General features: G+C 42.0%; 1 protein-coding gene across 2 annotated transcripts in view; it reads right to left on the reverse strand.

The window, feature by feature from the left end:
- The window catches only part of Samd8 (sterile alpha motif domain containing 8), a 51,333-nt gene that overhangs the window by 21,865 nt on the left and 16,213 nt on the right, over positions 1-13,255 (reverse strand). The gene's annotated exons all lie outside the window — the stretch shown is intronic.

The following is a 13,255-nucleotide window of genomic DNA, read 5'->3' on the forward strand; positions in this document are numbered from 1 at the left end:
AAAAATTAAATCTCTGAAATTGTCATGTTCATGGGAAAAAATTTTCCCCACTTGAGGTGGAAAAGAATCATTCCAGGAAATTTTAGATTTGTACATTTCAATCTACTATATAAAAAATAATTTAGCCAACAGATAAAAAGATTTTAAAATAGCTATGAATTTGAGCTAAGTTCCTTTGAGTTCTTGAAAGTCCCATTGCAGAACTGAAAAGGACCTTCTGGGAGATAGGGGTCAAAGTTTTAAAAGAGAACTGTCATTTCAATATACTCAAAAATATGAAGCAAAATTCAAATTATAATTATAAAAGTTATACAGCTATAAATTCAGATTATAGTTATAAAAGGCTACTTAATGCACTGTTTTTAAAAGTACTGATAAGTTTTGCTACTTTGATCCTGCTCAACTATTTTATGTTCTTTTTCTTTTGTGAAACTTGGGTCTATTTCAAGTTTATAAAATGTATCAGATACATAGGAAGCAAAGGCCGATACAGAAAAAAGAAAACCAAAACTACTTCTCATGTGCCTACTTCTCTGACTTTTAAAGCCTGTGGGTTTTCTGAACTTCAAATAGCTCACTACATTCCCTTCTGAATAATGTTTAAAAACAGGAGTTATTTTTTTAAAATCCACAATGATACAATAAATATCAAGCTTAAAAAAAAGTTGCAGTAAAGTGTTCTGAGAAGATAGAGGTTTCTTTTGTGAAAGTTCATTATACAATTTGCTTTAAAAAGCAAAACCAAACATTAGTACAAATGCATATCCTCCAGGACATGGGTCTCCAGAATGAGACGGTCCATCTTTTCCACCTCCCGACCAGATGATGCTCTGATCTCCTGATTTAAGCGTTTATCTTGGCTTTACAGCACACATTGTAGACCAAGAAAAACTTCTCAGCTTCTTTAGGTTAAGGAAAGCAAAAGGCAGGTGATGCTACACAGCCGTCCCATCCCACACAAACACTTGTTAAAGACTTAATACCACTGAACAAAAACAGATATTTTAACCAATGAACTCACCCATATCATCAAAAGTATTCATGAAATAAGAGACACCCTTGATGAAATTCACCCAAAGATGAAAATGTCCATCATTAAATATTTTGTCTTGATACCAAAAAGCAACCCTCATTTTCAGAAAGCTTAAAGCTGTATTTCATTATCAATCCACATTTTTTCCAATCTTAAAAAATTAACAAATCTACAAAGGGTTTGTATTTTAAGTCTGCTGCAGTTATATATAGCATATGTAAAATTCCACTGAACTATGGTTTTGCCCTTTCTGCTACAACTGTATCTTCCTTTCTCCCAGGTATGCTCTGACTAAATCATCAAACTTGGATACCTAACAAGACATGCTATAAACTCAGCAGCAGTTACCAAGTAGCAAACCCCATCCACAAGTAAAATTCTCGGCTTCATCTCGATTCTTCTACTTTCCCTGCTCTCCCATGGCTCACCACCAGCGGGTTCCAAGTCACTCCCATCCTCGCAGCATTATTCTCCGGTACAGTTTCATCTCATACTCGGCAAAATGATTCTTCTCTTCTTTCACATTTCTCCCCCGTATTAACTCACCAGTTCTTTCAACTTCAATCAAGCTAACTGGCTTTGATGCCCAAGCCTCAGCCACTAGAAAATACAAGTTAGAACACAGAAGTCTCCTGGAAGCCTTTGAGCTTGTTGTGGGAAAGCCTTGAAAGCATGACACATTTCACCGCTCTGCCTCATCAGGTTAGTGCATGTCCTTTAATTGTGTGCTACTCCATAATAGTTACAGGGTCCCAGTAACCAGTACTTAGCCCCAGCTGTGAGAACGGGCAGTAAAGAGGAATATTAGAAATGATAGCAAGCTTTAGCAACCATTTAATAGCCATGTTGCAACACAGGAATTCCAGGGAACAAAGACTGAGCAAAGAATACGACAGACACTGATTTTATACAAATCACTAAAAAAAATTTGGTCAGTAAATGTTCAAGGATGCTTTTCCATTTTAACTAATAATTGATCCACATCAATTATTATTATCAATTATTAATAATAATTAATATTATCAATAGGACTGCTGCTTCTGGCCCAGTTATAAAAATAGAAAAAAATTTACCCTCTAATTTGAAGTAATCAAATAATAAATAAAAATACACGAAAAAGGGGCTGGAGAGATGGCTCAATGGTTTAAGAGCACTGCCTGCTCTTCCAGAGGTCCTGGGTTCAATTCCCAGCCACCACATGGTGACTCACAACCATCTGTAATGAGATCTGGTGCCCTCTTCTGACCTGCAGGCATACACGCAGACAGAGCACTGTACACATAAATTTTTTTAAATCTTTTAAAAAAGACATGAAAAAGATTCAAAATGATGGCTATAAGCTAAATTCCAGAGAGACAGTAAACAAATGAGGTGGCTCATATTACTTCAGCTTAATACCTTGAAAGCTTTTAGACCAGGAGAGGCGCTAAGACAAGAAACTCAGGTGAGTTGAAGCCTGGAAGACACGCTGAGCTGAGCTGATCAAAATGGCTGTATTTGTGGGGCTGAATACCACAGAAACACTCAGATGGAGAAATGCAGAGATACACAGAGAGTCTCCCTTGAATACTCACCAGAACATGCATGTGTCAAAATAGAGAAGAAACCATCCAAAGCATTCCCAACATAAACAACCACAAAAGCCTATTCCAATCAGACTAACCAACAGTTCACAATTCATGGGGCTTCAGAAGAACACTACATCATCAGTGGGGCAAATCTAAAACCACAGTTCTCAACTAAGGCTAACTCCCCTCACATTCCAGGGAAAGTCAGCAGTATGAGTATGAATGCTTCATTGTCACCACTAGGTGAGGGGGGTTACTAGCTTGTAGGAAGTAGACACCAGGGATGCTGGTAAAAATCCCATAATGCTCTCAGCTGTGGTAGTACTTACCTGCAGCCTCAGCCCTGTGAAGGCCAAGCCAAGGCAAGTTCAAGGCCAGAGTGTACAATAGAATTTATCAGGGACTCCGTAGTGAGACCCTCTGTGCTGTCTAATTTTATCTCACTTGACACAGGCTAGAGCCATCTGAGGAGAGCTCGAGTTGAGTAAATGCTCCATAAGACTGAGCTGTAGGCAAGCCTGTAGAGCGTTTTCTTAATCAGAGATTGATGGTGGAGAGCCTAGGCCTTTGTGGGTGGAGTCATCCCTGGGCTGGTCCTGGGTTCTATTAAGAAAACAGGCTGAGCAGCCATGATGAGCAAGCCAGGAAACAGCACTCTGCCCGGCGTCATCTCCTGCCTCCAGGTTCCTACCCTGTGCTGACTTCCTTCAATGATGAACAGTGATATAGAAATGTAAGCCAATTAACACCCCTCCAAGTTGCTTTGGTCATGGTATGGTATTTAATCACAGTAGTGGTAACCGTAAGACACCCTCCCTCAAAAAAAAAAAAAAAAAAAAAAAAACCTCTCAGGAATGGTGACAGCATATGTTTTAATACTAGCATTCAGGTGATAGAGGCAAGAGGGTCTCTGAGTTCAAGGCCAGCTTGAGCTATACAGCAAGTTCCTGTTGTAGGAATTTAGTAGAGTCACTGTATCTGGTGTAGTGGGGAGCTGCTGGCTGTGTTCATGCCGCCCCAGCTCCCAGTCGCATGGCTAGCTTATGCCCCGAAATAACAACACACAAACTGTATTCTTTTAAACACTGCTTAGCCCATTAGCTCTAGCCCTTACTGGCTAATTCTCATATCCCGATCAACCCATCTCTAATAATCTGTGTAGCACTAGTCTTACCGGGAAAGATTCAGCATGTCTGACCAGGCGGCTTGCTTCATCGTGTCTGCCAGGGAGAGGGGAGCATGGCGTCTGAGCTCACTTCCCTTCTTCCCAGCATTCTATTCTGTTTACTCCAACCACCTAAAGGCTGGCAAATCAAATGAGCCAAGGCAGTTTTCTTTATTAGCCAATGACCTTCCTCCATCAATCTGGGGGTAGTACTAGAATGAAGAGTTTCCCTGGATCTAGGATTTTTTAATAATATTTATTTTACTTATTATGTATACAATATTCTGTCTGTGTGTATGCCTGCAGGCCAGAAGAGGGCACCAGACCTCTTTACAGATGGTTGTGAGCCACCACGTGGTTGCTGGGAATTGAACTCAGGACCTTTGGAAGAGCAGGCAATGCTCTTAATCACTGAGCCATCTCTCCAGCCCGTTTCTAGGATTAAACACTAGAGTGAAAAGCAGTTTTCTACAAGTACGCTGACCTTAGCTGTTTATCTGAAGGGACTTTGCAGCCTTCCCTGACTTTGCCTGAGGCTCTTGTACTATCAGGTAAAACAACTGACACAGGAAAGGACTAAAGTCCCGAGGGCATGTGATGCTTCCCTCCAGAGGGGTATAGATTAGACAGAACCTTGCTATGAGGAAATACTTCAACCAAAAAACAACTTTGTGTAACAATCCATGAATATGCCTTGCTGTTCAGGGTTTAGATCTTCGGAGGCTGGGCCTCCCTGCTGCCACACAGCCCTTAAAATTTCATCTCAGAATGACCTCTTTTTTTGACCAACCCATGCAACACAGAACATCCTGCCAAGTTCCAGACCAACTAGAGTTACACAGTTACATAGAGTGACCCTGTCTCAAAACAAAAAGGATGAAAAACCAGCAGAAAAGTAGTGTACTGGAATCCTCTCTACAAACAAAAGAATTGTTTGGCTCCCAAATGTCATTTTGCTGCTAATGAAAAAAGTTACCCTAGGCTACACATTTCTCTGATCTAGCCTCACAAATCTTAAATACATCTTGTAAGTTAAGGAATCTTTATAGGATATGTTAAGACTAGAATCCAAAAGCAAGACATTATAATCCATGGGGGGAGGAGAGGAAAATCAATAGAAATTGATCAGAACTGACAGAGGTAACAAAATTAGAAGATAAAAGGAAATTTATATAATTATGACAGCTGTATCATACATTTCAACATGTTACATAAAAACAGGTGTGCTGGGTATAATGATCTGTTCTGCCCCTTTAGGAGACAAGCCACGCCCACCCCCACCTGCTGAGGCAGGCAGATCTTCCTTCCTGCTTATAGCCTGACTCTCTTCCGTTTCCCTCTCTAAGAGGCAGCTTCTGTCTCTTCCCCTCTTTCTCCCTCTCTGTTCTTCTTCCCTTCCCCCTCCATAACCCACTAAATAAATATCCAACCTCACTCTGCATGGCATGCTTATCCATGTCTCTGTCTCTTTCCCACCGCTGCATGTCTCCCTGCCCAGGACCAGCCACTGCTCTGGGTCCTGCAGCCGTCCCTGCCTGGGCCTGGATGCTCTCAGGGCCCCCTGCCCACTGCCTGCAGCCACATGCCCTGCTGCCTGCCACCAGGGATCCTGCAGCATTTTTATTAATCCATTACACTGGGAACATGCCTATCACCCAGCACTGAGGAGGTTGAAGTCAGGCATATCTAGAATTTGGGGCCAGTCTGGCCTTCATGGTGAGTTCAGCAGAATCCCAGCTGTATCACCCCCACCCCCCCGGAACTAGATAAAGAGAAAACTAGGTATTTCCCTGAGAGAAGCTCAGGTCTCAGGTGTGTCCTACTTTCTTCCTGAGCCCATCCTCCTCCTTTCCCTTAAGCACCTTGTTTAGAATCTATGTGGGAAATCTTTTCATAAGCACCTGTAACTCTAGTTCCAGGAGACTCTGATATCCTCTTCTGGCTTCCATGGGCACCAGGCACACACACGGTGCACAGACATGATAGCAGAAATAACACCCATACACACACACACAAAGTTTTCTTTAAATTCCCAGATGTGGAGGCTGGTGAGAGGGCTCAGTGATTACAGCTACAATAATGCTCTTATAAAGAAGCCGAGATTCCATGTCACAAGGCTCACAACTGCCTGTGGTTCTAGGCCCCAGGGATCTGAAACTCTGCACCAGCACCTGACCTCATGTGTACACACTCCAGAAAGATGCACATGAGTTGGGGGCTTTGTTAGACATTTGAATAAGGTTTATAGATGTTAATTATATAAAGTAGCAAGACGGCTCTGGAGGTAAAGGCACTTGTTGCCAAACCAGACGACCAGAGTTTGATACCTGGGCACACATGTGGAAAGAAAGAACAGGCTGTCCACAGGAGTGCCATGACAATTCCCACTCCCTGTTGTAAGTAAATGCCAAAAACAAAACAAACCATTTAAAGAAACTGAGTATAATCTACACGGGAAGTAGAAAGTAGAAAAAGACAAAGATCTCCTGGGTAAATTGGGAGCATGGGGACCTTGGGGGAGGGTTGAAAAAGGGGAAAGGCTGGGAGGGGAGCAGAGAAAAATGTAGAGCTCAATAAAAATCAATTAAAAAAAGAGAAGGGGGGGGAGAAATTGAGTATGTCATACAATCTTACCAAGAGGGCTTCACTGGTCAATGGTAGCAAAAAAAAAAAAAAAAAAAAAAAAAAAACAGTACCAGTCAGGCTGTGGTGGACGCAGGAGGCAGAGGCAGGCAAATCAAGGCCAAGCCAGCCTGATTTACAGAGCAAGTTCCAGGATGGGCAGGGCAATACAGAGAAACCCTGCTTTAAAAACAAACAAACAAGCAAAAGAAAACAAAAAATAAAGCAAACAAACAAAAAACCTACCACCAACAAAAAACCAAATACCAATTCTCTACAGCCTTCAAAGAAAGAATATTTCTGAATTCATTCCTGACAACAGAATCAAGGAGATGACAAGAAAATAAACCTATGAACCGTTATCCCTGATGTGCAAAAGATAAAAAAATTCAAAACAAATTTAAAGACATAAAATAACAAAGTGGAGTCAGGCATGGTGGTGGATGCCTGTAATCCCAGCATACCTGATATTCAGAGGCAGGCAGATCTCCTGCAGTTCCAGGCTAGCCTGATATAGATAGCAAGTTTTGGGTTAGCCAGAGCTACATAGTGAGACCTTGTTTGAAAAAACAACAAAATCAAGAAGTTTCTGCTATTGCTGCCAAGTTAGCAAGACTGTTACATAAAAGCACAACATACAGCTGGCTCGGCTGGTAGAGTGCTTGCTTGCCAGGCAACCATGAGCACTTGAACTGGCTCCCCAGTATCCATGTAAGAACCACTTGAAAAGGCTGGGGTATGTCGTGCTATTTTGTTTATAATCTAACAAATAAAGCTTGCCTGAAGATCAGAGTGCAGAGCTAAACCACTAGTTAGCCATAGAAGTCAGGTAGTGGCGGCTCACACCTTTAATTCCAGTACTTGGGGAGTCACACACCTTAAATCCCAGCACTAGGGAGGCGGAGGAGAGAGAAATATAGGGCAGGAGGAGACAGGAGCTCGGATGCAGTCTGCAGTCTGAGCACGGGTAGGGTAAGAACTCTAGTGTCTGGCCGCTCTGCTCTCATCCTTTAGCTTTCACCCCCTGATCTGACTCCAGGTTTTTATTATTAATATCAATAAGAATACGTGCTACACCAGGGTGGAAAAGGGCTATAGTAATTTGTCTATAGTCCCAATGCTGGGGTCCCTAGAGCTCATTGGCCAGCCAGCCTACCCAAATCAGTAAGCTCCAAGTTCCCATATTCAGTAAGAGATCTCATCTCAAAAACAGATGCGTATATATGCATGCACGCATGTATCTATGTATATATATATATATGTAATACATACTCAAAGAGCATTTTTTTTTTGTTTTTTGTTTGTTTGTTTTTTGAGACACGGTTTCTCTGCTGCGTTGGAACCTGTCCTGGAACTAGCTCTTGTAGACCAGGCTGGTCTCGAGCTCACAGAGAGCCATCTGACTCTGCCTCCTGAGTACTGGGATTAAAAGCATGCGCCACCACAGCCCGGCTTCAAAGAGTATTTTAAAACTATAAAAATTGCCAGGCGGTAACTTTTGAAGTTCATGTTGGTACTTAACTAGTAATCCTCAAATTGGAGATCACCCTGGTGTCCTACCAAGTGAGGCCTTAACTCAAACAACTCAGGGTAGTAGGGATCAGACCCCTGTTGTTAGGCCACTGAAATCTCTAATTATCAGGAACTAAACTAATCTGGTCAAAAAATAAACTTAAGAGAGCTGCTGCCGGGCGATGGTGGCGCATGCCTTTAATCCCAGCACTTGGGAGGCAGAGGCAGGCGGATCTCTGTGAGTTCGAGACCAGCCTGGTCTACAGAGCTAGTTCCAGGACAGGCTCCAAAGCCACAGAGAAACCCTGTCTCAAAAAAAAAAAAAAAAAAAAAAAAAAAAAACCAAAAAACAAACAAACAAAAAAAACCAACAAACAATTTCACCGGGCGGTGGTGGCGCACGCCTTTAATCCCAGCACTTGGGAGGCAGAGGCAGGAGGATCTCTGTGAGTTCGAGACCAGCCTTGTCTACAAGAGCTAGTTCCAGGACAGGCTCCAAAGCCACAGAGAAACCCTGTCTCGAAAAACCAAAAAAAAAAAAAAAAAAAAAAAAAAAAAAAGAGAGCTGCTGTGCTCAGACTGTTTTAAATTGCATGACTAGTGTCCACAGGAAAGATAAAGTCCAATTTGTTCCGTGCTGTGCAGAACAGTCAGCTACTTTTGTTTATCTGTTATCTATAACTAGGAGTGAAGTTTAATTCTGACCCATTGGTAGTCAAGGCTGAGTGCAGAAGTGAATTGCTTGTGTCTTAATACTTCAGGGCTTTTGTTGTTGCTGTTGTTTGTGTTTTTTTTAATTCAGACAGGGTTTCTCTGTGTAACAGTCCTAGTTGTCCTGAAACTAGCTCTTGTAGACCAGGCTGGTCTCGAGCTCACAGAGAGCCATCTGACTCTGCCTCCCAAGTGCTGGGATTAAAAGCGTGCGCCACCACTGTGCAGCACTTCAGGGCTTTCTTAATTGCTCGTGACTTGAGAGTGTACCTCTAGTTTTCAGCTCAAAATGAAATGCTCCATTTATATGTACCAATTAACTTTTCAGAGCTGGGGATATATCTTGGGGGCAGTGCCTTGGTAAGCATACACTTTCGGGAAAGGAAAAGATACCAAGCTTTACGTGCAATGCTTTTAAGTGTGGGTCAAGATGGACATGGTGGTTCTGTCTGTGACCCCAGCACTGTAGGAAGCAAAGGCAGAAGGATCACAGCGAGTTTACATATCAAGAGCCAGGTCAGCCAGGACCATATTGTGAGGCTCAGTAGCAAAAGACAAAAAGTGAATCAAGATTTAATAATATAACTGAGTTAGTGTTTAGATAGCATCTTGGATTCTTTGCTATATTTTTCTGTTTATGCGGATTTGACCTATGGTGATGTGGAAATAGTAATAACATGGTGGACATAACAGTGTGTAGTGAGTAGTGCAGTGTGCCATCACCGTGTCTCAACAGCACAGCACTCATGCTATGCAGAGGTTCTCCTTAAAGTTTATATGTGAGAAATATAATACACCTTTATAGGGTTTATAGGGTTTTGTTTTGTTTTGTTTTGTTTTTTTTTCAAGACAGGGTTTCTTTGCAGTTTTTGGAGCCTGTCCTGGAACTAGCTCTTGTAGACCAGGCTGGCCTTGAACTCACAAAGAGCCGCCTGCCTCTGCCTCCCGAGTGCTGGGATTAAAGCTGTGCACCACCACCGCCCGACTATAAGGCATTTATTTATGTATTCTGTGTGTGAGTGCGTACACCCATGTGTGTGGCCCCAGACAATGACACTGGTGTCCTGCTCTGTCACTTCCCATCTTACTCCTCTGAAACGCTTTCTCATTAAACCTGCTGCTAAGCCAGTGGCCAGCAAGCCCCAGTAAGTCATCCTGTCCCCACTGCCAACAGTGTGGCTCTTTACCTAGGTGATGAAGATCTGAACTCAGGTCCTCCACACTCGTGGAGCGAGCATCCTACCTGCAGAGTTATCTCCCCACACTCTAAGATGTTCTCTCTCTCTCTGTGAAATGAAAAAAAAAGTTAAAATAAACCTAATTTGAAGTCTGTCTGTTTTTTTAAAAGTAATTTCACTTAATTCTAAACCGATGGCAGGGTTTTGTGAACACCTGTAAATATCATTGTTATCTAAATTATTCATAGAACTCAAACAGATCACTGGTTTTTGAGACAGAATCTCCTTTAATTCATTAAGTAGCCAAGGATGGCCTTGAATACCTGATCCTCCCGCCACCCAAATGCTAGAACCATAGACATCCACCATTTTATGCAACTTATACTTTTTTGTTTTGATTTTTGTTGGAGACAGGGTTTCTCTGTGTTAGAGCCCTGGTTGTCCTGGAACTCACTGTGTACACCAGCCTGCTTCTACTCCCTCGAGCTGGGATTAAAAGCATGCGGCAGCATGCTCTACGCAGATATATTTTTTAAAAACTTTTTTGTAATTGTTGAGAAAGGTCACACCATATATAGTCCAGGGTTGTCTCTAATCTGTGATCCTCCTGCCTAACCGTGCTAGGAGTACCACATTGGTCTTGAGTTCAACTTGTTCCTTATGATGTTCTTATATACATCCTTGATGGAATGAGAACAGCTTAGAATAAGTACAACCTAAAAGCTGGCGTTCTTAATATCAGCAGAGCTACTCTTTAGTCTCTGAGTCTTTAGAGTACATCTTTTGTCTCTCTGGAGAAATGCCTACTTAAGATTGTGGTAGGCTGGGCAGTGGTAGTTCACACCTTTCATCCCAGCACAGTAGGGAGAGGCAAGCAGATCTCTGAGTCTGAGGCCAGCCTGGGGGCTCTGTTTTAGAAAAAGAAAAAGAAAAAAGCTGTTAATCTCTGAAGATCTACAAATCCTTGCTAATATTTAGCTGCTCTCTTTTCAGTTTGTCTTTTACCCCAGGGAAAGCAGCATGATGCAGGACAAGGAGCAGATACCTTGTGCTGGTTCCTGCGAGTGTACTTCAGTGTGCTGGTGACAAACCAGCCATCTGGGCACCTCAACACCCTTATTTGTTAAATGGAGAGGGGAAGGGAAGGGACAGGAGAAGCCTGGCACAAACACTGCAGATTAGGCAGTGTGCACACGGATCTCATTTCACAGAAATACCCATCTCCACTTTATCTTTGCCTATTTGCTCAGAAGGCTCTCTCTGCAGGGACCTCTGTTTTATACTTTGTACTCTTTCATCTCCCAAATAACAGATTATAAAATAAATATTAAAATAGTGGTAACAGCAGTGGCAGCTACATTTATTAATTGGCAGACAGTATTCTGAGGCTATATGAGATTTTCTAACACTCCACAGTTTTACGAGGCAGATTAACTTCATTTTATAGATGAGATAATGATCAGAAAAGTATAATTCGAGGTTCCTACTTGAAATTGACAGGGCAAGAATTCAAATTCAAGAATAAACATTTTTTTTCCACATGCATTTTATGCAGTGAATTAGGTGGGGTGAGGGCACACCATTTAATATCAAGAAACTATGCCATTAAATATAAATATTTCAGCATGCATATTACAATAATGACAACTTCCTCTGGGCATGATGGCTGGCACATGGCTGTAAGCCAGCACTTGGGAGGTAGAAGCTGGAGACTGAGTTTAAGACAAGCCTGTACTATTCAGCAAGACTCCAAATGGGATTAAAAGAAGACAACCTCTTATAGCTGTATAATATCCATCATTGCACCTAAGAAAATTATTTTATATCTAATTGTCTTTCCTATCTCTTTTCCTCTCAGGGTAGAGGTTAAGAGCTATGAATTATACTGGGTTATTATATATCCTTAATACAGAATGATTCCTCTCTCTCTCTCTCTCTCTCTCTCTCTCTCTCTCTCTCTCTCTCTCTCTCTCTCTCTCCCTCTCTCTCTCTCCCTCTCTCTCTCTCCTTCTCTCTCGGAGGGGCAAGGGACAGACAGCATTGACAGCATTTAGACTGGCACAATTCTATGGAATGACCTACATTTTGGATTTGCCTAGTTGTCAACTGTGCTGTGTGGTCGTGGTAGGTCACAAACACGTGCCTTGGATGAGAAGGTAAAGATTTCTGCGGAGTGTTTATAACATTTGGCTTTGGGACTGGAGAGGCATCTCAGTAGTTAAGAGCACTTGCTGTTCTTCCAAAGTTCTTCCAAGTTCAGTTCCCAGCATCCATACTGGGCAGCTCACAAATTCCTGTAACTATAGCTCCAGGTCATGTGAGACCTCTGGCTCCAGCGTCACTGCACACACGTGTATGCATGCATGTACACACACATACAGTTAAAAATAATAAAACACATCTTTAACCCCCCGTTTGAGGCAGGGTCTCTCACATAGCTCAGGATAACACTGAACTCCTGATCCTCCTGCATCTATCTCCTGAGAGGTGAGGTTATAGACATTAATGGCTTTATTTTAACTTTTACTTACAGCAGGTGGTATAAATGAACCACTGTACAACCACGTACAACCATAAAACAGTGTCTACATAGAAGGACAACAAATTCAAACCAGAAGATTCAAATCAGACTGATCATTTTAGCTTTAAAGAAGCCCAAATGGAGCCGGGCGGTGGTGGCGCACGCCTTTAATCCCAGCACTTTGGAGGCAGAGGCAGGCGGATCTCTGTGCGTTCGAGACCAGCCTGGTCTACAAGAGCTAGTTCCAGGAAACCTTGTCTCGAAAAACCAAAAAAAACAAATAAACCAAAAAAAAACAAAAAAAAAAAAACAAAAAAAAGCCCAAATGGAGCCAGGTAGTGGTGACACACGCCTTTAATCCCAGCACTAGCAGGCGGATCTCTGTGAGTTCAAGGCCAGCCTGGTCTACAAGAGCTAGTTCCAGGACAGGATCCAAAGCTACAGAGAAACCATCTCGAAAAACAAAAAAAAAGCCCAAATGGTGAAATTGCTATCTTCAAAATGATAAGAGAAGAGTACTCAAAATAAGATGCAGGCAGATTTTAGGTCATTTGTAATACAGAAAGGAAATGTTTTTCATGTGCTTGTACTGTATTATCAATACACGCCTAGCCTGAAATACTGTTTGTACTGTATTATCAATACACGCTGTTTGTACTGTATTATAGATTCTTGTAAGAGGACTAGCCTTCACATAACAAAGCTGGAAGACAGTCTTGATGAGCAAAAATGATAATGAGACTGTAAAGAATTCAAATATACAGTCATCCTTATCCCCAAACAGCTTATATACCACACTCATTATTTCTTAGTGAAACCAAAATTGCTGCCCCAGTACAGGTATCCACTGTCCTGTCATTCCTTCACAACTTTATCATTATTTGCCTAAAATGTATAAAAACATGTTGTTTTCAGGCTTCACCTTCTTTGTGAAGAACTCACACT

The sequence above is a fragment of the Chionomys nivalis genome, chromosome 12 (assembly GCF_950005125.1).
Source record: "Chionomys nivalis chromosome 12, mChiNiv1.1, whole genome shotgun sequence".
In the NCBI taxonomy this organism is placed as follows: Eukaryota; Metazoa; Chordata; class Mammalia; order Rodentia; family Cricetidae; genus Chionomys; species Chionomys nivalis.